Raw genomic sequence first — 22837 nt, forward strand, 5'->3', positions numbered from 1 at the left:
CCTAATCCAGAGAAAAGCCTTAACTCTCTTCAATTCTGCAAAGGCTGAGGCAGGTGATGAAGCTACAGAAGAAGTTTGAAAGCTAGGAGAGGTTGGTTCATGAGGTTTAAGATAAGACACTGACTGTCTCCATAACAACAGAGTGCAAGGTGAAGCAGCAAGTGCAGATGCAGAAACTACAACAAATTATCCAGACGATCTAAGATAATTAATAAAGGCAGCTACGCTAAACAACAGATTTTCAATATGGACAAAACAGCCTTCTATAGGAAGATGATGCCATCTAGGACTTTTATAGCTAGGAGAAGTCAATGCCTGGCTCCAAAGCTTCAAAGGGCAGGCCAATTCTCTTGTTTGGGGCTAATGCTGCTGGTGACTTTAAGTTGAAGTCACTGCTCATTTACCATTCTAAAACTCCTAGGGTTCTTAGGAATTATGCTAAGTCTATTCTGTCTGTGCTCTAAAAATGGAAAAACAAAGCCTGAATGACAGCACATCTGTTTACAATATGGTTTTCTGAATATTTGAAGCTGACTGTTGAGACCTAGCACTTAAAAAAAAAGAGTTCTTTCAAAATATTACTGTTTAATGACAACGCATCTGGTCAGTCAAGACCTCTGATGGAGATATACAATGTGATCAATGTTGTTTTCATGTCTGTTAATACAACATCCATCCTGCAGCCCATGGATCAAAGAGTAATTTTATCTTTTAGGTCTTATTATTTAAGTAATATACCTCATATGACTATTGCTGCCATAGACAGTGATTCCCCTGTGGATCTGAGCAAGATAAATTGAAAGCCTTCTTGTAAGAATTTACCATTCTAAAAGCCATTATGATCATTCACAATTCATGGAAAGAGGTCAAAATATCCACATTTACAGGAGTTTGAAGAAGACCCTCATGGATGACTCAAAGGGCTTCAAGCTGCCAGTGGAGGAAGTGACTGCAGATGGGGTGGAAATAGCAAGAGAATTAGAATTAGAAGCAGAGCCGGAAAATGGGACTGATTGCTGCAATGTCGTGATCAAATTTTAAGGGATGAAGTTATGCCTCTTACAGATGACTAAATAAACTGGTTTTTGAGGTAGAATTTACTGCTGATAACGATGCTGTGAAGGCAGTTGAAATAAGATTTAAAATATGATATATACATAATTGACAAAGCAGTGGCAGTTTTCAGAGGACTGACTCCAATTTTGAAAGGAGTTATACTGTAGATAAAATACCATCAAACACTATCACTTGCTACAGAAAATTCGTTCATGAAAGGAAAAATCAATTGATGTGGCGAACTTCATTGTGTCTTCTTTTAAGAAATTGCCATAACCACCCCAACTTTTAGCAACCAATACCCTGATCAGTCAGAGATTATCAACTTTAAGGCAAGACACTTCACCAGCAAAAAGATTATGACTTATTGAAGGCTCAGATGTTGATTAGCATTTTTTAGCAATAAATAATTTTATTTTTTAAATGTTTATTTATTTTTGAGGGGTGATAAGGGCAGAGAGAGAAAGAGAGAGAGAGAATCCTAAGGGAATCACAAGCAGGCACCACACTGTTAGTGCACAGCCCAACACAGGCCTAGATCTCACAAATCTCAAGATCATGTCCTGAGCTGAAATCAAGTCAGAGTTGGATGCTCAACAGACTGAGCCCCCTGGAGACTCCAGAGTAATTTTAAATTGAGGTAAATACATTGTGTTTTTTGACAAAATACTATTGCACACTTAACAGATTATAGTGCAGTGTAAACATAACTTTTGTATGCACTAGGAAATCAACAATTTCATTTCACTTGCCTTATCGCAAATATTCACTTAGTTGCAATGATCTGGAACCAAACCTGTAATATCTCCAAGGTATGCTTGTAATTTTATAGGTTACTTAAGATTTTTTTGTTTGTATAATGATGTCATCTCTAAGTTAAGATAATTTTAATTCTTCCTTTTCAATCTTTATGCCTTCCTTTTTTTTTATTGCCTTACTGCAGTTTTTTTGAAGCTCTAATAAAAAGTTGAGTACAAGTGGCACCCTTGCGATACTACTACTGATCTTAGGGGGAAAGCTTTTGGTATTTTTGTCATTAATTCTGATGTCAGCTGCAGAGTTTTGGTATATACCCTTTATCAAATTGAGTGTTTTATTGTAAATGGATATGAAATTCTGTCAAATGTTTTCTCTCCATGTATGGAAATGATTGTATAAGCTTTCTCCTTTACTGTGCAAATTTAGTAAATTATAAATTTTGTTCTTTGGATGTTAAATTAACTTTGCATCTCTGAGAAAAATGTTATTTTCCTACCACATATGGATTTGATTTGCTAATAAGTTACTGAATGTAGGGGCACCTGGGTGGCTCAGTCGGTTAGGCATCTGACTTCGGCTCAGGTCATGATCTCACAGTTCATGAGTTTGAGCCATCAGGCTCTGTGCTAACAGCTCAGAGCCTGGAGCCTGCTTCCAATTGTGTGTACATGGGTGTATCTCTTTCTCTCTCTCTCTCTCTCTCTGCCCTTCCCCTACCTGTGATTTCTCTCTCTCTCTCTCTCTCTCTCTCTCTCTCTCTCAAAAATAAATATTAAAAAAAGTTACTGAATGTATTGCACGGCCATAAGGAATATTCATTCGTACTGTATTTGTTTATTTATTTTTTTTAATTTCTATTTTTTGGAAGTATTATGTCAGATTTGGCCAAAGTGAATTGAGAAGTGTTCCTTCTTCCTCCTGCATGTTCATAAAACACTAGTGTAAAACTGATGTTTATTCCTTATATTATTGATACAGTGCATTAATAGTATTTACCATGCCTAATCATTTGTTTTATTTTTGGAAGATTAGATTTTCTGTATGGTATCACTTACCTTCACCTGAAGAACTTCCTTTAACATTTCTTATACTTTATATCTGCTAATGACAAATTCTTAGTTTTTATTTATTTATTTTTACTCTTCAGGGATCTTTATTTTGCCTTCATTTGTGAAAGATATGTTTGCTTCATACAGAATTCTATACTCACCCAGTGACTAAAGATAATTTTGCACAAGGCTTAGGGTTCACCTTCTCTGACTCCTTCCTTTCTGAGTTTTACCTCTTCACAATTTAGTGCTGTGCTTCTCCAAACTCTAATGTCTAGCTCTTCAAACTAGAAAAACTGCTTTTTATAATGTACTCTTCACCACACTGCAGGAAGAAAGACAAGCCTCAAGAGCAAAAAACCATAAAAATGAGAAACTCACCTGTGTCGTATCCTTCATATGGACCCATTTTTGAAGGGGTCCAGATTTTATAGTCATTATCTGCATTAAGCTATGTTTAGCAGGGGCTTAATCAGTTTTATGGCTCCTTTCTTTTATCTCTCTCCTTCATAATCAGCTTCATTCCTTTTCCTTTTCATTTATACTGCTATGATTTTAAAGTGAGTTTTCAGAATGGAATGATATAAACCTGTATTTTGGCTCAATCATATCTTATCAGGGTCTACTATATTGGCTTCTTCCTTTCTGTGCATGTATGTATGTGTGTGGGTGTGTAAAGGCAAATTCATGACAAGTGTATTTCCTCCTAGTTTTTATTACCTTTTTTTTTTTTGTAAATTTTACATTAACTCTACTTGTCAGAATACTTTGTAAGCTGTTTTGTTACAAAATAAGAATTTTTTTTTCTCTTGGATTGAGGTATCCATCTTTTCCACATACATCTGAAACACCATTTTTTCCAAGATTTTCTATGCATACATTTGTCTCTTTACAAACTCAGGACCATACTACTTGGTAGCACGTACAGCATAGACTTTGTAAAACACATTAATTCACTACTTAATTTTGGTAGGTGGTTATTTTTAAGATGTACTGTAGTTTAATGCTTCTCAAATTTAACATGTGTAAGAGTCTCCAAGAAATCTTATTAAAGCACAGAATTCTGGGCCCCAATTCTAGATTCTGATTCAGTGGGTCTCGAGTAGAGTGATCCCAGATAACATCCATGCTGCCTATCTGAGCACCACACTTTCAGTTGTTCAGCTTTAGCTTACTTGGACATTACTTTAATTCGAACATTACAGAAGTTCATAGGTTTGCTATTGTCAATATATTTGACTATGTGCCACTGTGTGTTTCTTAAAATGTTTTAATATGGTTTTAATAAGGATTTGGACATTTTAAATAACTTATTTTTTAAATGTTTATTTATTTTTGAGAGAGATTGAGAGACAGAGAGAGAGAGAGAGAGAGAGAGAGAGAGAGGGAATGAGAGTGGGGGAGGGGCAGGAGGCAGAGAATCTGAAGCTGGTTCTATGCTGACAGCAGAGAGCCCAATGTAGGGCTCAAACCCATGAACCGTGAGATCATGACCTGAGCCAAAGTTGGACACTTAATCAACTGAGCCACCCAGGTGCCCCTAAAATATTTTATGCAGATTTTTGGAAGGTTTTCAGAAAGGATCTTTTTTAAATTTATAGGTATATCAACAATCAGTTTACTCCTATATCATTATTATGACTGGCAATTATGATTATTACTTAATACTTATTAATTTGCTAGGTGATATGTATTACCATGTTTTTATTTTGTGTTTATTATCATTATTCTTAACTTATGTAGCCCTTACTATGCTTAGCAGATATATTTCTATCGATTTATTTATCAAATCTTAATATGTTTGAAAGAGAAAATAAAAACAGGAATGCTTCAGGAAACTAGCTAAGGGAAGGTAGAATATAGGAAATCTCAGTGACTATGTAACACCTGGAACACTGATTTGTTCTGAACTAAAGCTTGTTTTCCTCCATAGAATGCAGCAGCCATTTATAAAATGGCTCATGACCAACAATAAGAAGCTAGGAATGGAAGAGAGATGGGCCACTGCATGATTTCCATAATTGGAGGAAGATAGATCCTAATGTAATACAGGACACTGCCATAGAGCTATGCTGGCTAGGGTGTCCAACTGAAGTTGAGCAGAATAAATTCCCCAAACAAATAATATGACTCCACTTTGAGAATAAAAACAATATATAAGATAAAAAGTGCCAATTCTTCCTTAAGAAGACAAACACTAATTAATAAAAATTTCATAAAACAAAACACTTGAGAATCAAATGCTTTGTTTATTTAAATGATATGCTGAAAACTGCCATCATGTGTGTTGAAAGGATATTGTATTTAAAATCTTGCTAACCAAACAGGGTTATAGTTCTCTGATAGAGAGGTTTCATGGTAGAGGTAATATAAATAAAGTCTATTATTTATGACAAATAATAAACTTTTTATGAAATTTCCTCTTATTCAAAGTAAAGACATGTGTTCATTTATTATAACATTATATGGCAGGGTTCATTATTCCATAATCATGTTTATAGCTGGACACTACGGATAATAGCGGGAAGTGAGAAAGTATTCAGAGTTAGGGTCCAAAATACAGAGAGATAACCTATTGTGAAACAGGTTCATGAGGAAGATGCATTAGAAAGTACTTGGTTTGAGAAAAGCAAGACTGAAAGGGTACATTAATTTGAATACAAGTCAATGTCTGCATGGGTTTCAGGTACCCTTTAGTAGTCCAGGGTTCAAGGACGGGGCAAGCAATTTGGCCAGAGGTAGACACTTGACAACCTGTATGTTGTTAAATATGGAACCCAATCCTTAAAGACATTATAGCAGAAATGCAGACACAGCATCTCCACAAAATATATCTGTATTTATAAATAGCTGCCATAGTTTCACTAGGATTTCCCTAGGCTATCCACACACAATTAGCATCAAGATCATCACTATTGCTCACCCTCCTGATAAAACTACGGCAGGACCAAGACCTTCATTCTATTGTGTTCCAGCTCTGCCAGACCTACAATGGAGCTTCCACAGGCTATCCAAGTAGATTTCATAATTACTAAGCTGTAATTCAAGTCTTGATATAATCTAATGTGGCATGTTCTTATCTGTCATGCTGAAACAACTGAAGATTTGATATATCAGTCAATACCCGGTCTGTACACTGATTGTCCACATCTGGTCATATGAAGAGCCAGAGTCGCACTGTATTCTTCACAGCTGGAATCAATAAACACCCAGATGTTTTGAAGTACAGAGTGGGGTTCTATGTCAAAGCTTTCACAGTTTGCAGCTGATATTAAGTACAGCTATGTTATTATGCACTGTGTTCAGCTATATTTCCTCAGAGACAAACTGCTGAACCCTGACAGCATACATAAATGGAAAGGCAGTACAAATACTTTGGAGCCCATATCAGTCAGGACCCAACTATTAAAACATAAACCACTCTGAGTGTTTAGAAAAGGATTTTAATGCAGAAGATTACACAGGTGACGAGAGAGACAAAGAAACTGATCAGGAATAGGTATCTGGAGAGGAGATAACAAGGTATAAGTTTACATAGACCAGTTTAAAGTTGAGAAAAAATATTGTGGATCATATTCTTCCAAAGATCACTTACTAACATTAACTTAGGGAAATTTAGCAGCTTTTTTCCTTCCCTGAACCCATATAACACATCACTGCCCACCATCCAAACACAAGTGCATTCATCTAATCACATAACGAAATCTATGCATTAAGGACTGAAGTAAAATTAAAGACATAAATATTACATCTCATATTAATTCTTCCTAGGTAAACTTTAAGTCCTTGAGCTAAGTTGACTATTTCTTTCCCTGCCCATATCTCCCTGATCCCCATTAAATGTGATAGCTCATTTACTTGTTTCTGCAAATATAGGGAATGACATTAACCTTACAGAATATAATTTGTTAGTTCACTCTTCTGTTTTACTGATGGACTGTGCCCAGGCCCAGCACAGTGTCTCGGTCAAGTTGAGCACTCAATAAAAATCTGTTAAAGGAAATGATTAAATGAATGACTAAAATGTCCTACACCTTGAGAGCACTTCTGAGATATATACAGACATCTTTGTAGGGGTTTACTTAGGCGTTTGCATGCCTCAAAAAAAAGAGAAGCTCAAGAATATCTTAAAGTATGTTTAGGAACTTTTATATAGTGAAATAGTGGCAAAGGTATCCCAGTAAAATAGATTTTTGTCTAGTATTCAGATGATGAGTTTTATCCTCCTTGGGTACTTCTGAAAATGCAAACAAAATGCAATTTGTCATGCAGAAAAGCAATCACTCACCTCTTTCTGAACCCAATAAGGAGCAACTGTCCTGAATATATTCCTAGGATTCCTATAGGCCTGGTCTTCAAGAGCCTTGTGTTGGTAGGAGGTAGGGAAGATGGCGGCTTAGGAGGACGTTGGGCTCACCTCGCATCCTGCTGATCACTTAGATTCCACCTACACCTGCCTAACTAACCCAGAAAACCACCAGAAGGCTAGCAGAACAGAGTCTCTGGAGCCAAGCGCAGACGAGAGGCCCACAGAAGAGGGTAGGAAGGGCAGAGAGGCGGTGCGCGCTGCACGGACTGGCGGGAGGGAGCCGGGGCAGAGGGGCAGCCTGCCAGCCAAGCAGAGCCCCGGAGTCAGGCTGCAAAAGCGGAGGGGCCAGACTGAGTGTGTTCCCACAGCAAGCAGGACCTGACATCTGGAAGGTTATAAGCTAACAGCTCTGCTCGGCAAGCGGGAAGGCTGGAGGACAAAGGGAGGGAGAGTTGCTGAGCCCCTGGATGACAGAGCTCAGTTTGGCGGGGAACAAAGGCGCTCACCAGCGCCATCTCCCTCACCTATCCCCCACCCAAAATCCCAAAGGGAACCAGTTCCTGCCAGGGAACTTACTTGCTCCCCACAAACACCCAACAGTGTGCTTCTGCGGAGCCACCCCTCCAGCAGCCGGTCTGACTCCCTCCCGCTGCCACAGGGCCCCTCCTGAAGTGGATCACCTAAGGAGAAGCGAGCTAAGCCTGCCCCTCCTGCCCCCGTGCACCTTGCCTACCCACCCCAGCTAATACGCCAGATCCCCAGCACCACAAGCCTGGCAGTGTGCAAGTAGCCCAGACGGGCCAAGCCAACCCACAGTGAATCCCGCCCCTAGGAGAGGGGAAGAGAAGGCACACACCAGTCTGACTGTGGCCCCAGTGGTGGGCTGGGGGCAGACATCTGGTCTGACTGCGGCCCCGCCCACCAACGCAAGTTATACACCACAGCACAGGGGAACAGCCCTGCAGGTCCGCACCACTCCAGGGACTATCCAAAATGACCAAACGGAAGAATTCCCCTTAAAGAATCTCCAGGAAATAACAACATCCAATGAACTGATCAAAAGGGATTTAAATAATATTCAGAAAGTGAATTTAAATAATAGTCATAAAATTAATCGCTGGGCTTGAAAACAGTATAGAGGACAGCAGAGAATCTCTTGCTACAGAGATCAAGGGACTAAGGAACAGTCATGAGGAGCTGAAAAACGCTTTAAACGAAATGCAAAATAAAATGGAAACAACGACAGCTTGGAATTGAAGAGGCAAAGGAGAGAATAGGTGAACTAGAAGATAAAGTTATGGAAAAAGAGGAAGCTGAGAAAAAGAGAGATAAAAAAAATACAGGAATATGAGGGGAAAATTAGAGAACTAAGTGATACACTAAAAAGAAATAATATACGCATAATTGGTATCCCAGAGGAGGAACAGAGAGGGAAAGGTGCTGAAGGTGTACTTGAAGAAATAATAGCTGACAACTTCCCTGAACTGGGGAAGGAAAAAGGCACTGAAATCCAAGAGGCACACAAAACTCCCTTCAGACGTAACTTGAATCGATCTTCTGCATGACATATCATAGTCAAATTGGCAAAATACAAGGATAAAGAGAAAATTCAGAAAGCAGCAAGGGATAAATGTGCCCTAACTTAAAAAGGGAGACCTATAAGACTCCTGACTGATCTCTCTTTTGAAACTTGGCACCAGAAAGGATTGGCACAAGATCTTTAATGTGCTAAACAGAAAAAATATGCAGCCGAAAATCCTTTATCCAGCAAGTCTGTCATTTAGAATAGAAGGAGAGATAAAGGTCTTCCCAAACAAACAAAAACTGAAGGAATTTGTCACCACTAAACCAGCCCTACAAGAGATCCTAAGGGGGATCCTGTGAGACAAAGTACCAGAGAAATCGCTACAAGCATAAAACATACAGACATCACAATGACTCTAAACCTGTATCTTTCTATAATAACACTGAATGTAAATGGACTAAATGCGCCAACCAAAAGACATAGGGTATCAGAATGGATAAAAAAACAAGACCCATCTATTTGCTGTCTACAAGAGACTCATTTTAGATCTGAGGACACCTTCAGATTGAGAGTGAGGGGATGGAGAACTATTTATCATGCTACTGGAAGCCAAAAGAAAGCTGGAGTAGCCATACTTATATCAGACAAACTAGACTTTAAATTAAAGGCTGTAACAAGAGATGAAGAAGGGCATTATGTAATAATTACAGGGTCTATCCATCAGGAAGAGCTAACAATTACAAATGTCTATGCGCCGAATACAGGAGCCCCCAAATATATAAAACAATCACAAACATAAGCAACCTTATTGATAAGAATGTGGTAATTGCAGGGGACTAACACTCCACTTACAGAAATGGATAGATCATCTAGACACATGGTCAATAAAGAAACAAGGACCCTGAATGACACATTGGATCAGATGGACTTTACAGATATATTTAGAACTCTGCATCCCAAAGCAACAGAATATACTGTCTTCTCGAGTGCACATGGAACATTCTCTACGATAGATCATATACTGGGTCACAAAACAGCCCTTCATAAGTATACAAGAATTGAAATTATACCATGCATACTTTCTGACCACAATGCTATGAAGCTTGAAATCAAACACTGGAAAAAGTCTGGAAAACCTCCAAAAGCATGGAGGTTAAAGAACACCCTACTAAAGAATGAGTGGGTCAACCAGGCAATTAGAGAAGAAATTAAAAAATATATGGAAACAAACAAAAATGAAAATACAACAATCCAAACGCTTTGGGACGCAGCGAAGGCGGTCCTGAGAGGAAAATACATTGCAATCCAGGCCTATCTCAAGAAACAAGAAAAATCCCAAATACAAAATCTAACAGCACACCTAAAGAAATAGAAGCAGAACAGCAAAGACAGCCTAAATCCAGCAGAAGAAGAGAAATAATAACGATCAGAGCAGAAATAAACAATATAGAATCTAAAAAAACTGTAGAGCAGATCAATGAAACCAAGAGTTAGTTTTTTGAAAAAATAAACAAAATTGACAAACCTCTAGCCAGGCTTCTCAAAAAGAAAAGGGAGATGACCCAAATAGATAAAATCATGAATGAAAATGGAATTATTACAACCAATCCCTCAGAGATACAAGCAATTATCAGGGAATACTATGAAAAATTATATGCCAACAAATTGGACAACCTGGAAGAAATGGACAAATTCCTAAACACCCACACTCTTCCAAAACTCAATCAGGAGGAAAGAGAAAGCTTGAACAGACCCATAACCAGCGAAGAAATTGAATCGGTATCAAAGATCTCCCAACAAATAAGAGTCCAGGAGCAGATGGCCTCCCAGGGGAGTTCTACCAGACGTTTAAAGCAGAGATAATACCTATCCATCTCAAGCTATTCCAAGAAATAGAAAGGGAAGGAAAACTTCCAGACTCATTCTATGAAGCCAGTATTACTTTGATTCCTAAACCAGAGAGAGACCCAGTAAAAAAAGAGAACTACAGGCCAATATCCCTGATGAATATGGATGCAAAAATTCTCAATAAGATACTAGCAAATCGAATTCAACAGCATATAAAAAGAATTATTCACCATGATCAAGTGGGATTCATTCCTGGGATGCAGGGCTGGTTCAACATTCGCAAATCAATCAACGTGATACATCACATTAATAAAAGAAAAGATAAGAACCATATGATCCTGTCAATTGATGCAGAAAAGGCCTTTGACAAAATCCAGCACCCTTTCTTAATAAAAACCCTCGAGAAAGTCGGGATAGAAGGAACATACTTACACATCATAAAAGCCATTTATGAAAAGCCCACAGCTAACACCATCCTCAATGGGGAAAAACTGAGAGCTTTTTCCCTGAGATCAGGAACACGGCAGCGATGCTCACTCTCACCGCTGTTGTTTAACATAGTGTTGGAAGATCTAGCATCAGCAATCAGACAACAAAAGGAAATCAAAGGCATCAACATTAGCAAAGATGAAGTTAAGCTTTCACTTTTTGCAGATGACATGATATTATACATGGAAAATCCGATAGACTCCACCAAAAGTCTGCTAGAGTGATACATGAAATCAGTAAAGTTGCAGGATACAAAATCAATGTACAGAAATCAGTTGCATTCTTATACACTAACAATGAAGCAACAGAAAGACAAATAAAGAAAATGATCCCATTCACAACTGTACCAAGAAGCATAAAATACCTAGGAATAAATCTAACCAAAGATATAAAAGATCTGTATGCTGAAAACTATAGAAAGCTTATGAAGGTAATTGAAGAAGATATAAAGAAATGGAAAAAAATTCCCTGCTCATGGATTGGAAGAATAAATGTTGTCAAAATGTCAATACTACCCAAAGCTATCTACACATTCAATGCAATCCCAATCAAAATTGCACCAGCATTCTTCTCAAAACTAGAACAAGCAATCCTAAAATTCATATGGAACCACAAAAGGCCCCGAATAGCCAAAGTAATTTTGAAGAAGAAGACCAAAGCAGGAGGCATCACAATCCCAGACTTTAGCCTCTACTACAAAGCTGTCATCATGAAGACAGCATGGTATTGGCACAAAAACAGACACATAGACCAATGGAATAGAATAGAAACCCCAGAACTAGACCCACAAACGTATGGCCAACTCATCTTTGACAAAGCAGGAAAGAACATCCAATGGAAAAAAAACAGTCTCTTTAACAAATGGTGCTGGGAGAACTGGACAGCAACATGCAGAAGATGGAAACTAGACCACTTTCTTACATCATTCACAAAAACAAACTCAGAATGGATAAGGGACCTGAATGTGAGACAGGAAACCATCAAAACCCTAGAGGAGAAAGCAGGAAAAGACCTCTCTGACCTCAGCCGTAGCAATCTCTTACTCGACACATCCCCAATGGCAAGGGAATTAAAGCAAAAATGAATTACTGGGACCTTATGAAGATTAAAAGCTTCTGCACAGCAAAGGAAACAACCAACAAAATTAAAAGGCAACCAACGGAATGGGAAAAGATATTTGCAAATGACATATCGGACAAAGGGCTAGTATCCAATATCTATAAAGAGCTCACCAAACTCCACACCTGAAAAACAAATAACCCAGTGAAGAAATGGGCAGAAAACATGAATAGACACTTCTCTAAAGAAGACATCCGATGGCCAACAGGCACATGAAAAGATGCTCAATGTCGCTCCTCATCAGGGAAATACAAATCAAAACCACACTCAGATATCACCTCACACCAGTCAGAGTGGCCAAAATGAACAAATCAGGAGGCTATAGATGCTGGAGAGGATGTGGAGAAACGGGAACCCTCTTGCACTGTTGGTGGGAATGCCAATTGGTGCAGCCACTCTGGAAAACAGTGTGGAGGTTCCTCAGAAAATTAAAAATAGACCTACCCTATGACCCAGCAATAGCACTGCTAGGAATTTACCCAAGGGATACAGGAGTACTGATGCATAGGGACACTTGTACCCCAATGTTTATAGCAGCACTCTCAACAATAGCCAAATTATGGAAAGAGCTTAAATATCCATCAACTGATGAATGGATAAAGAAATTGTGGTTTATATACACAATGGAGTACTACATGGCAATGAGAAAGAATGAAATATGGCCCTTTGTAGCAACGTGGATGGAACTGGAGAGTGTGATGCTAAGTGAATAAGCCATACAGAGAAAGACAGTTACCATATGGTTTCACTCTTATGTGGATCCTGAGAAACTTAACAGAAACCCATGGGGGAGGGGAAGGGAAAAAAAAAAAAGAGGTTAGAGTGGGAGAGAGCCAAAGCATAAGAGACTGTTAAAAACTGAGAACAAACTGAGGGTTGATGGGGGGTGGGAGGGAGGGGAGGGTGGGTGATGGGTATTGAGGAGGGCACCTTTTGGGATGAGCACTGGGTATTGTATGGAAACCAATTTGACAATAAATTTCATATATTGAAAAAAAATTAAAAAAAATAATAGCCCTGTGTATAGCCAAGCATCATTATTTTTTTATAGTATTCCACAATATATGTCAATCTACCTAACTATGAAATATACCTATCTATATCAATATGATTTGGATTGACTCTTTCAGCTTTCATTTCTCTCTTTCCAGCAGGAGAAGTTGTAAAGCTAATACACTATACTTACCTCTTTGGTGTTAGGATTCAGGATATCATTTAGGTTCTGTCTGTTAATTTTACTCACATGAGATTTCATGAACAGAAGAAAGGCAACAGTGACTCTCCATGAGCTACTGGCTGATAATGGCAGTACACAAGGTTGTAGATTTGCTTCAACAGAGTTCATTAGCTATTGTATAGCTTCACAGCAGGGGCATGTATATTGTGACTTGAAATATGAAGCTGAAGGAAACATACTAAGATCGAAGAAAAAAGCCATGCAGAAAGAAGAACAAATACAAAAATTGTGAAATAAGAGCAAAATGAAGGTCAAACTAGATGTGCTTCATGCCTACGGAAGAGGATGAAAGATGGAAACCAGATCCATTTCATGTATGACCTTGCAGTCCATGGGAAATTTTAAGGAAAGTTATTACTTAATTTGTAACAGAAATCCATTGGTAAGTCCGAAATGGATTAGAAAAATGACTGCTCATGAAAGGTGGTCTACAGGGGGCCAAGATAGGACACAGGTGAGACATTAGTCATGTAGATGAACAAGGATGATGATTTATATTAAGGTTGCACTGATGGAAATACTAAGATATTACTAACTCAATGCATTTTCATTTATACCCTTATATTTACTGGTTTATGCATACCTTCTATCTGCATCTGAGTGTCTTCAAACTTTGTAGTAAGATTTTCTCAATGAACTAAGATATAAATGATTCAAAGCAGTTTAATTTATAATATATTCCTCTAATAGAAATCCAAGCCTCCATTAACTGTGATCAACCCAGACCTATAAGCAATACATTTTGCACACTCCATTTTTTATATTAAATTCCTAAAGAAAAATACTTTAATCTGGTTTTCAAAATATGAACTTTTCAGTGTGGAGTTCAAAGTTAGAGATGGAGGAAGCAAAATGAAATAATACCACAATTCACCCATTGCATTATAACAATATGTGAAATCTGTAAAAAGGTTTTTTCCTAACAATACCATGACTTTAATGAATGTTGGAAATAAATGTTATGACTTAACATTTGTCAATTACAGGAAGATATTTCTGGGGTCTGGAGATTATTACTTATGTTGAAAATATACCTCACCCACTCTCCCTCTCTTAAAGTAGAAAACACTTTTTAAAATCTTAAACAAGTTACAAGGTATTGGGATGACATACTGTAACAAGAAATACTACCTCTCATAAAAACAAAAATAATAAAAGGAAATAGGAAGCTAATTATGAACCACTGTTCTGTGGCATTTTATGTGCTGTGACATATTTTAAAAGCTTGAAAGATGAAGTTAAATGACGTATCATGGCAAAACAAGCAGTTAAATATCCCTACTCTCTCTCTCTCTGGGAGTTGCCCGCCAGTCAAGTTATTGACTGCAAATGAGAATAATACATATTGCTAGCAAACCTGACAGAAACATCCTGATACATCATTCAATAATGAATAACATGAACTTGTCAAAATGGGAAAATGTTTTCTTGAGACTTCAGTCCAATAGGCCTTAATGACTGTAATCTATGCAATGAATTTTTCATGCAGTATGAAAATATAAGATACACTGATGAACTTTCTCTTTTGGTGTGGTATAAAAGGTATGTTTTAATCAGTGCTGTAAGGTCTCTAATAATATAATTACTCTTATTATCCAGATATATGCAGGACCATACCTATCATACGTTATTCAAAGGAGTTCTGCATCCTTTTTACTGCTGTTTTAATCTTTTTTTGAGGTGTTCCTTCAACAGCAGATGATTCTTTGAAATTATTTTTTTCATTCTTATAAATTAGCATAAAAAGCTGATAGAAAGCTCAGATGTATGAATAGAGTTCGTCAACTGACAGGTCTTTAAATCTACTGTACACAATAAGATCAGGCCTCTTGAAAGGGAGGAGCCATTCTCATCTCCATCTATACCAAAATCTCTATCTGTAGGTTTTTCCTCTTGGACTGGACAAACTCTGAGTTTGGCCTAATGTGTTTAGTGAGTTTGAGGTGTAAAAAAAGGAGTTTCATGAAATAAGGCACCTCTTCTCATCTTCATCAGGATTTAGTAGGCCCCACGACAGAATTTCTCTGATTATCCCTTCCTAAGAAGTAAATTTCTTTTCAACAGGAGTGGAGGAAGGCATTCCGTTGGTTTGCTAGTGACAGGGTTTATCAATTCTCTTCGTACACTTTGAAACAGTCCTTTTCCAGCATCTCTCTCTTGCACTTAGATTTTCAGAATGGTGCATTGGCCCTAAATCCAATGCATTTTTAGGGATTCTGAGGAAGGAATCTGTAAGATTCTTGGACTATCCTCTAGCCACTCAGGCCCTTGTCAGGTGGAAGACATACATAAACCCTATATCATTTGCTATTTGTTAATCTATTTTTTTTGTTGCAAACTTGGTTAACATTTCTTATCTGTAGTCATCTTGGTTTGCTTCATACATCTATCCTTGCAGATTTATTCTTTTCTTATATACATTCAGTTTTCTTTTATTGGAATTGTGTATGGAGTAGAAAAAAACCCTATTTATCCAATAAAAATTTATTAAAATCCCATTTAAAAAAATTTAAATGTTTATTTACTTTAAGAAGAAGAGAGAGTAAGAGAGAGAATCCTAAGCAAGCTCTGCACTGTCAGCACAAAGCCTGATGTGGGGCTGGGTCTCAGAAACCGTGAGATCATGACCTGTGCTGAATCAAGAGTCAGTCAAACTCTTAACTGACTGAGCCACCCAGGTGCCCCTCACATTATCTTATGTAAAAAATATTGTCTAGATGCCTTTTGCTTTCCTTTATAATTTACAGAAAGCATATCATATTAAAGTATCAGTTAATTAATAATGTATAATTTTCACACATATTAGCATATAAAAATTTCTTAAATGTTTCTTCAGTTTTCTAAGATTTAAAAATATTTTAGTGATGTTTTGAATTTTCATATTCATAACTATTTATTGAGATTTGTAACTTATATCAACACAAATTGTCTAATGATCTCCAATTAATATTCATTTGAATTTTATTTGTTCAATTTTATATATTTTAATTTTTTTTCTTTCATTCTGTCCAACAACTATACCTATTTTGCCATTTTTTCTATTTAAATTCCAATTAGTTAACATACTATATCGTATTAGTTTCAGGTGTACAATATAGTGATCCAACACTTCCATACAACATCTGGTGCTCATCACAAGTGCCCACCTTAATCCTCATCATCTATTTAACCCATCAAGTCTGTCTTTTTTTTTTCTTTTTAATATTTATTTATTTTTGAGAGAGAGAGAGGGGCAGGGAGGGGCAGAGAGACACAGACACAGAATCTGAAATAGGCTCCATGCTCTGAGCTGTCAGCACAGAGCTCAAAGCAGGGCTTGAATTCACGAACTGTGAGATAATGACCTGAGCCAAAATTGGATGCTTAACCAACTGAAGCCACCCAGGTGCCCCAAGTTTGTCTTTTATAAGTATTTTTGGTCGCATATGTTACTTAGGAAAAACTGACAGTATTTCACTTTTAGTTTATAAGCTTAATTCTTTATATTCATTTTTATGGTGGGTATACTTATTTCTAATTTCAATATCTTATGGTTTTCATTTACTTATTTATTTATTTTAGAGTTCATTTATCTATGTTGAGAGAAAGAAAGTGTGAGGAGGGGCAGAGGGAAGGGGCAGAGAGAGAGAGGGAACGACTCCCAAGCAGGCTCTGCTTTGTCATTGCAGAGGCTGACGCAGGGCCCAAACCATCAGATCATGACCTGAACTGAAACCAGGAGTCAGATGCTTAACCAACTGAGCTACTGAGGCACCCCTCATATTTTTATGTTTTCTTGTTATTTCCCTCTATTCTGTATCTTTCTCTGTTTTGTTGCTATTCAAGCTTTTAAATGACTTGATGACGATATTATTTTTTTAAAAAATCCTAGATAAAGTGCGTTTATCAAAGGCATGCCCATATGAACATACTATGATTAAAGAATTATATTTAGAGTTAGTATGGTCAATGTTCCAATAGTGACACATTATTATCTCTGCAACTTCAATTAAGTCACTTATCTCTTCTGATCCTCATTTTTCTTTTCTGTAAAATGAATATAATAATAGGTGGTATAGGAGAGTCAAAGGATAATGAGAGTACTACTCAACATCTGAAATAAAAAGATGAAGCTAAATTTATTGCTTATTATATTAAGCAAGAGTAATGCCATGTAAGTATAGTCTCTCTGAATCTAGGTAGATCAGATTGCTCATCTTATACAATTTTTTTAGGAAGTGTAAGACTTGGGGATTGGTAGACTTTCAAAAGCAACAGAAGGATGATATAATCTGTAGAAGCATGATTACTCAGGTAAGACTAATTGGTTGCTGGTTGCTAACTCCTAATTGGTTGGCGCTCAGAAGTATATCTACTGGAGTAAGTCTGATAAATGAGGAGCTGGAACTGATTGGTCAGTATGGAAAAGTATCCTCAGTAAGGAAAGTTTTTGCTTATTGAATAAACAGCCTTAAAACTGGTTTGTATTGCTACTTGTATCATAAGGCAATCCATCTTTTTCTAGAAGTGTAGGAACTTTTATTTTTCAGGAATATCTGAACAAACCAAATCAAAGATGATATACACAGGAACACATGCATTGCATGGTTCAGTTTAACACTGAATACGTTATGACTATTATCATTAATTTTATAGTTCCTTTTCAATAAAAAAAAGATAGGAAATTAACACAGCTTTCCCTATTATGCCTCTATATTGTGAGATTATCTCAGGAAATTTCTATTACAATGAATTTTCTCAAAACTCTAAAATTTCATCTGTGTTATTCCCTACCAATATAAAACATAAAGTATTAAGATTCTTGTACTTTCTGTCTACAGTGAGTGCTCAATATTACTAATTTATTTACTCAACAAACACTTAAGTGCCAATAACGTGACCATGTACCTCGCAGTATACATAGTATACTATATATATAATCTCCTCAGCACATAAGAAAATATACACACACATACAGGGGTGGAAAGAAGAGAAAAAGAGAATGTAGTCCAAAAGGAAAATATATTTTAATTAACAATAGTTACACAAGTACACTTGACACTTGAACAACATGGATTTGAACTGTGTTGGTCCAATTATATGCAAATTTTCCAGTAATATAAACGTATTTCTCTTCCTTATGATTTTCTTAATAACATTTTCTTTTGTCTAGCTTCTTTTTTGTAGGAATACAGCATATAATACATATAACATATGAAACACATGTTAATCAAATATTTATGTTATTGATAAGGCTTCCAGTCAATAGCAGGCTAAGAGTAATTAAGTTTGGGGGGTGAGTCAAAAGTTATATGTAAATTTTTGACTGTGCGGGGGGTCAGCACCCCTAACACCTGCCTTGTTCAAGGGTTAACTGTAATTCATTCTTTAATATTGTGATGAGTGATAAAATGGAATGTATGGTACTGTGAGTTTTGGGGAACAAGGTCATTGAGAAATTCCATTTTAACTCAGACATAAAGTATGATCATGAGTTAACTAAAGAAAGAGTGGATAGTTGGGAGAGAAGCAATTATTCCAGTAAGGGGAATGGTGTGTGAAAAGATCTCATTCAAATCCCTACAACTGTGAGTATACGTTAAGAAGGGAAAAAAATAGAGAAATAAATGCTGAGATAAAAGGAAGAGCCTTGGAATTTCCCCTAAGAGTAATGCTATTACACTAAAATTTATAGTACAAGAATTGTCAATGAAAGTTAGACTCTTTGAACATGAACAGCTTGTTAAGTGATTAACAGATAGTCAAGAAGAGAGGATTTGTGGCCAGTAAGGAAGTTATTTTTATAGTCATACTAAGAATAGGCACATACTTTTCCTGGTGGTTTGTCATCAAGGTAGTGAGGTGCATAGCATTCAACATCTGTTTTGAAGGCAAATTTTATAGGATTTTAGTCATTAATTGGATTTGGTAATATTTGCTATTCAAAGGCCATACTTCTGAGCAGAAATGTGAAAGAGCCTGACTTACCTAGAAATTTTATAGCTGCAAACAAGATATGATAGTAATTTCCATTAAGAGGTTTCTCTTAATGAGGTTAATAAAGCTGATCTATTGAAAAATTTTTGGGGCTGCTGGGTGGCTCAGTTGGTTAAGTGTCCAACTTCGGCTCAGGTCATGATCTCACAGTTTGTGAGCTGTGCTGACAGCTCGGAACCTTGAGCCTGCTTCGGATTCTGTATCACCTTTGCTCTCTACCCCTCCCCCACTTGTGCTCTGTCTCTCTATCAAAAATAAATAAACGTAAAAAAATTTTTTTAGTGCTTTTCCTCTCATCTTTTAACTGTAAATTAGCATAATAGTTTTAACCATATACTTAAAAATGCCTTTTAGAGCAATCTAGTTCTGCTGTTGAGAAATCAGTAACTTCACCTGAATTATTGTAATCTCTGTCTTTCTTTCTCTCCCTCCCGAGAAAAATTTTGCCCTTGCATCAAAATAGAATCTCACGAAACAGAAATAAGCCTTCAGCCAGTCTTTGCCTCATCCCAAACTTGGGTTATCAATTTAAAAAAAAAAGTGGTAGGAATCAAATAGTTTGGGTCAACAAACCCTACCATAAAGACAAGCTAAAGTCAATTTCTTAAATTTCAGTTAATGATCAGAATATAATTGTATACCAATTCGTAGAATGAGAATTTAATCAGAAAAGCACTGAATTATCATTTACACTCTCAATGACTACACCTAGAACTTTAATTTAAAGTATTGAAGATTTCACTTAAATGACCCCAAATATAAACATACATACATACATATTTAATATAGCACATCTCTAGGGTATCTACATACATCTCTAGCTTTCACCAACTCTTTCAATAATGAATGTGAAATTAACATTTGTGAAGCCTACACTTATTAGTCTGTTTGAACATCAAAAAAAAAAAAATCTGTCGTAGTATCAGCATCCATTCCTGGAAATTGTACTGCTAATGGAGTCAGTTTTATTCAGCATTTTCATCCCAAGCTTTTATCCTGGAAATCATTCTATTTTCTTCAAATTCTTTCATCACAACATATTCCTGCCCATAGTTTGTTCAAGTAACCATTCCTACAAATGAGGGACATGTCTCTCCAGCTGCAATACAATTCATATTGCCATCAATAATACCAAATGATTCCATCATTCCTAATTGTGTGTTAATACATATGGTCCATTTCTTCAAGCGTTTCCTTGAAGGCAACTTAAGCCTTGGGAAGCCTACGTTGTAGTTTCTAGCATCAGATTTTCACTTTATTTTCTTTGTGCACATAATTTGTTTGCCATTGTGGGTAAAAATGCTTCACTAAAACATAAAATAAATAAAAAATAAAAAGAGAAGCCAGAAAGGAATAAACAACACATGTTGCAGAATGTCATCAAATCAGAACAGCACAGTAGAATATGACTGTTGATTGGTTTGTTTGCAGTGTGGTTTTCTGGTGCTCTTTGACTCACAACTGCACAGTACAATCCACAGCTGTAGCTTTCCTACAAGGAGACCTTTCAATGGCCTTCTGAGAATCAAAAATAAACACACAACACCCTTAGCAGTTTATTGTTTTTCAGTATACCAGTATTGCTTTGTTTTTGAAGCAAAGCATTTTAAAAACAAGCTTAGTGATAATGAGCCAAAATAGGGGGAAAACAATATTAAATAGAATATATTGTAAATGCACTGAACAATAGAGTGATTATTCAAGAAATGAGAATACATGGCACCTGGGTGGCTCAGTCTGCTAAGGATCTGACATCAGCTCAGGTCATGGTCTCATGGTTTGTGAGTTTGAGCCCCTCATTGGGCTCTCATATCCTCTTTCCCCCTCTCCCTCTGTCCCTCCCCACTCATGCTCTTCTCTCTCTCAAAAATAAACATTTTTTTTTAAAAATGAGAATACAATAAATAAATTTCAGTACATTTTGTCATTGTGTCCCACTAATGAACAGAAAAATATAATTTTCTGAATTCAGATAAAACTGGGTGATGGGAAATATCTAATTTTAAAGCCACACTTATGAAATTGTTTTTTTTCTAAATTATTATTGGCCTAGATAGAAGGACATGTCTCAGATGTTAAACTTCTTGAGATATATATCTCACAAAATCTTGAACAGTATGTTTCAAATATTTCATGTAAAATATTTCAACTATGTTATAAAAACTAAGAATTTCATGACAATATAAATATATACAATGACAAAATCTACGACGGACATTCCTGATCTGCCTATTTCATTCAAGTGCAGACTGTTTTCCCCAGTTTAATGTATGACTCAGAGAGATGATTAGATGATAAATGGATAGGTAAATAGTTAGAAAGTATTTGTAAGAGAACAAATCATAAAAGGGAAACCAAATGATAATGCAATGGTGACAGTATTAAAATGATCTTCATCTATTTTTTGTGTTGAAATTAGTATCTATTTATTAATGTATATCCATTATAACTAAGGGGTTATAGGAGAAGCACACAATTCAGATGGATTACTATTTACTCCTTCCGTCTATCTTTCTAAGCTATTTATTATCAATATATATTATAAGTAGTTTTTCCTTGTGTACCTGATAGCCACATGACTTTGTTTATGAAGTTTCTCTTTTTCTTCAGCCAATTAATAACACTAATGGTAGATGAGGCATAAAGAAAGTTAAGAATACCTATAAATATAAAACTCTACCATAACCAGTTCCCTAATTTGTGCTGGTCATATTCCTTACCAGCACTTTCTAAATTAACGTAGAGTAAAATGTTGAAAGTCTATATGTGTATTCCATGCAAATTACAAATTTACTTATATGTTGAAGAAAATCTGGATTTTTTTAAACCAAGAAAATGAGAAGGAAGTATTTTTTTCTCTATAAATGAATTCTAATGGAATTAAAAAGAGGAACTCCCCCCCCCCCCCGCCATGTTTTTGTTGCAAATTCTTAGGTTACCACATCAGGTCCTTGTAAAAAGAAATTTACCTGACTTTACCACATAGCTTGTTACAAGACAGACAGCAGAAAAAAAAAATTGATAGGGGAGTATATTCTGGATGAAGTCAAGTGTACATATTGAAAAAAAACCTTAACCTATACTGTTGAAATGCACTATGCTGCTACAATGTATGAGACTGGTTATTATTTATCATTTGTTGTAGTCACACAAAAGACATAAAGAAGACAAGCCCTTGCCCTGGAGGCCTACAATCTTAGGAAGGTAAGCTTAGCAAGCAAAGTAGTTGAAAAAAGAATTGTTGTATATGGAACTTTTATTCTCATTCTCCTTTTATCTTAATCCTCTGTTAAAACGGCAATTTCAAATGTAGCCCTGTTTTAGAGGAATGATCAGTTAGAGAACTTGATGCTGTAGGTATTGGAAGTTTGTGTTTAATACAAAGGTACCCTTGGGCTACAAAAAAGCATTGGTGAGCCATTCTTTAAGAAGGCAAGAGTTTATGGTATAAATTATTTTCTGTAACTTTG

The sequence above is a fragment of the Acinonyx jubatus genome, chromosome B2, assembly GCF_027475565.1.
Source record: "Acinonyx jubatus isolate Ajub_Pintada_27869175 chromosome B2, VMU_Ajub_asm_v1.0, whole genome shotgun sequence".
In the NCBI taxonomy this organism is placed as follows: Eukaryota; Metazoa; Chordata; class Mammalia; order Carnivora; family Felidae; genus Acinonyx; species Acinonyx jubatus.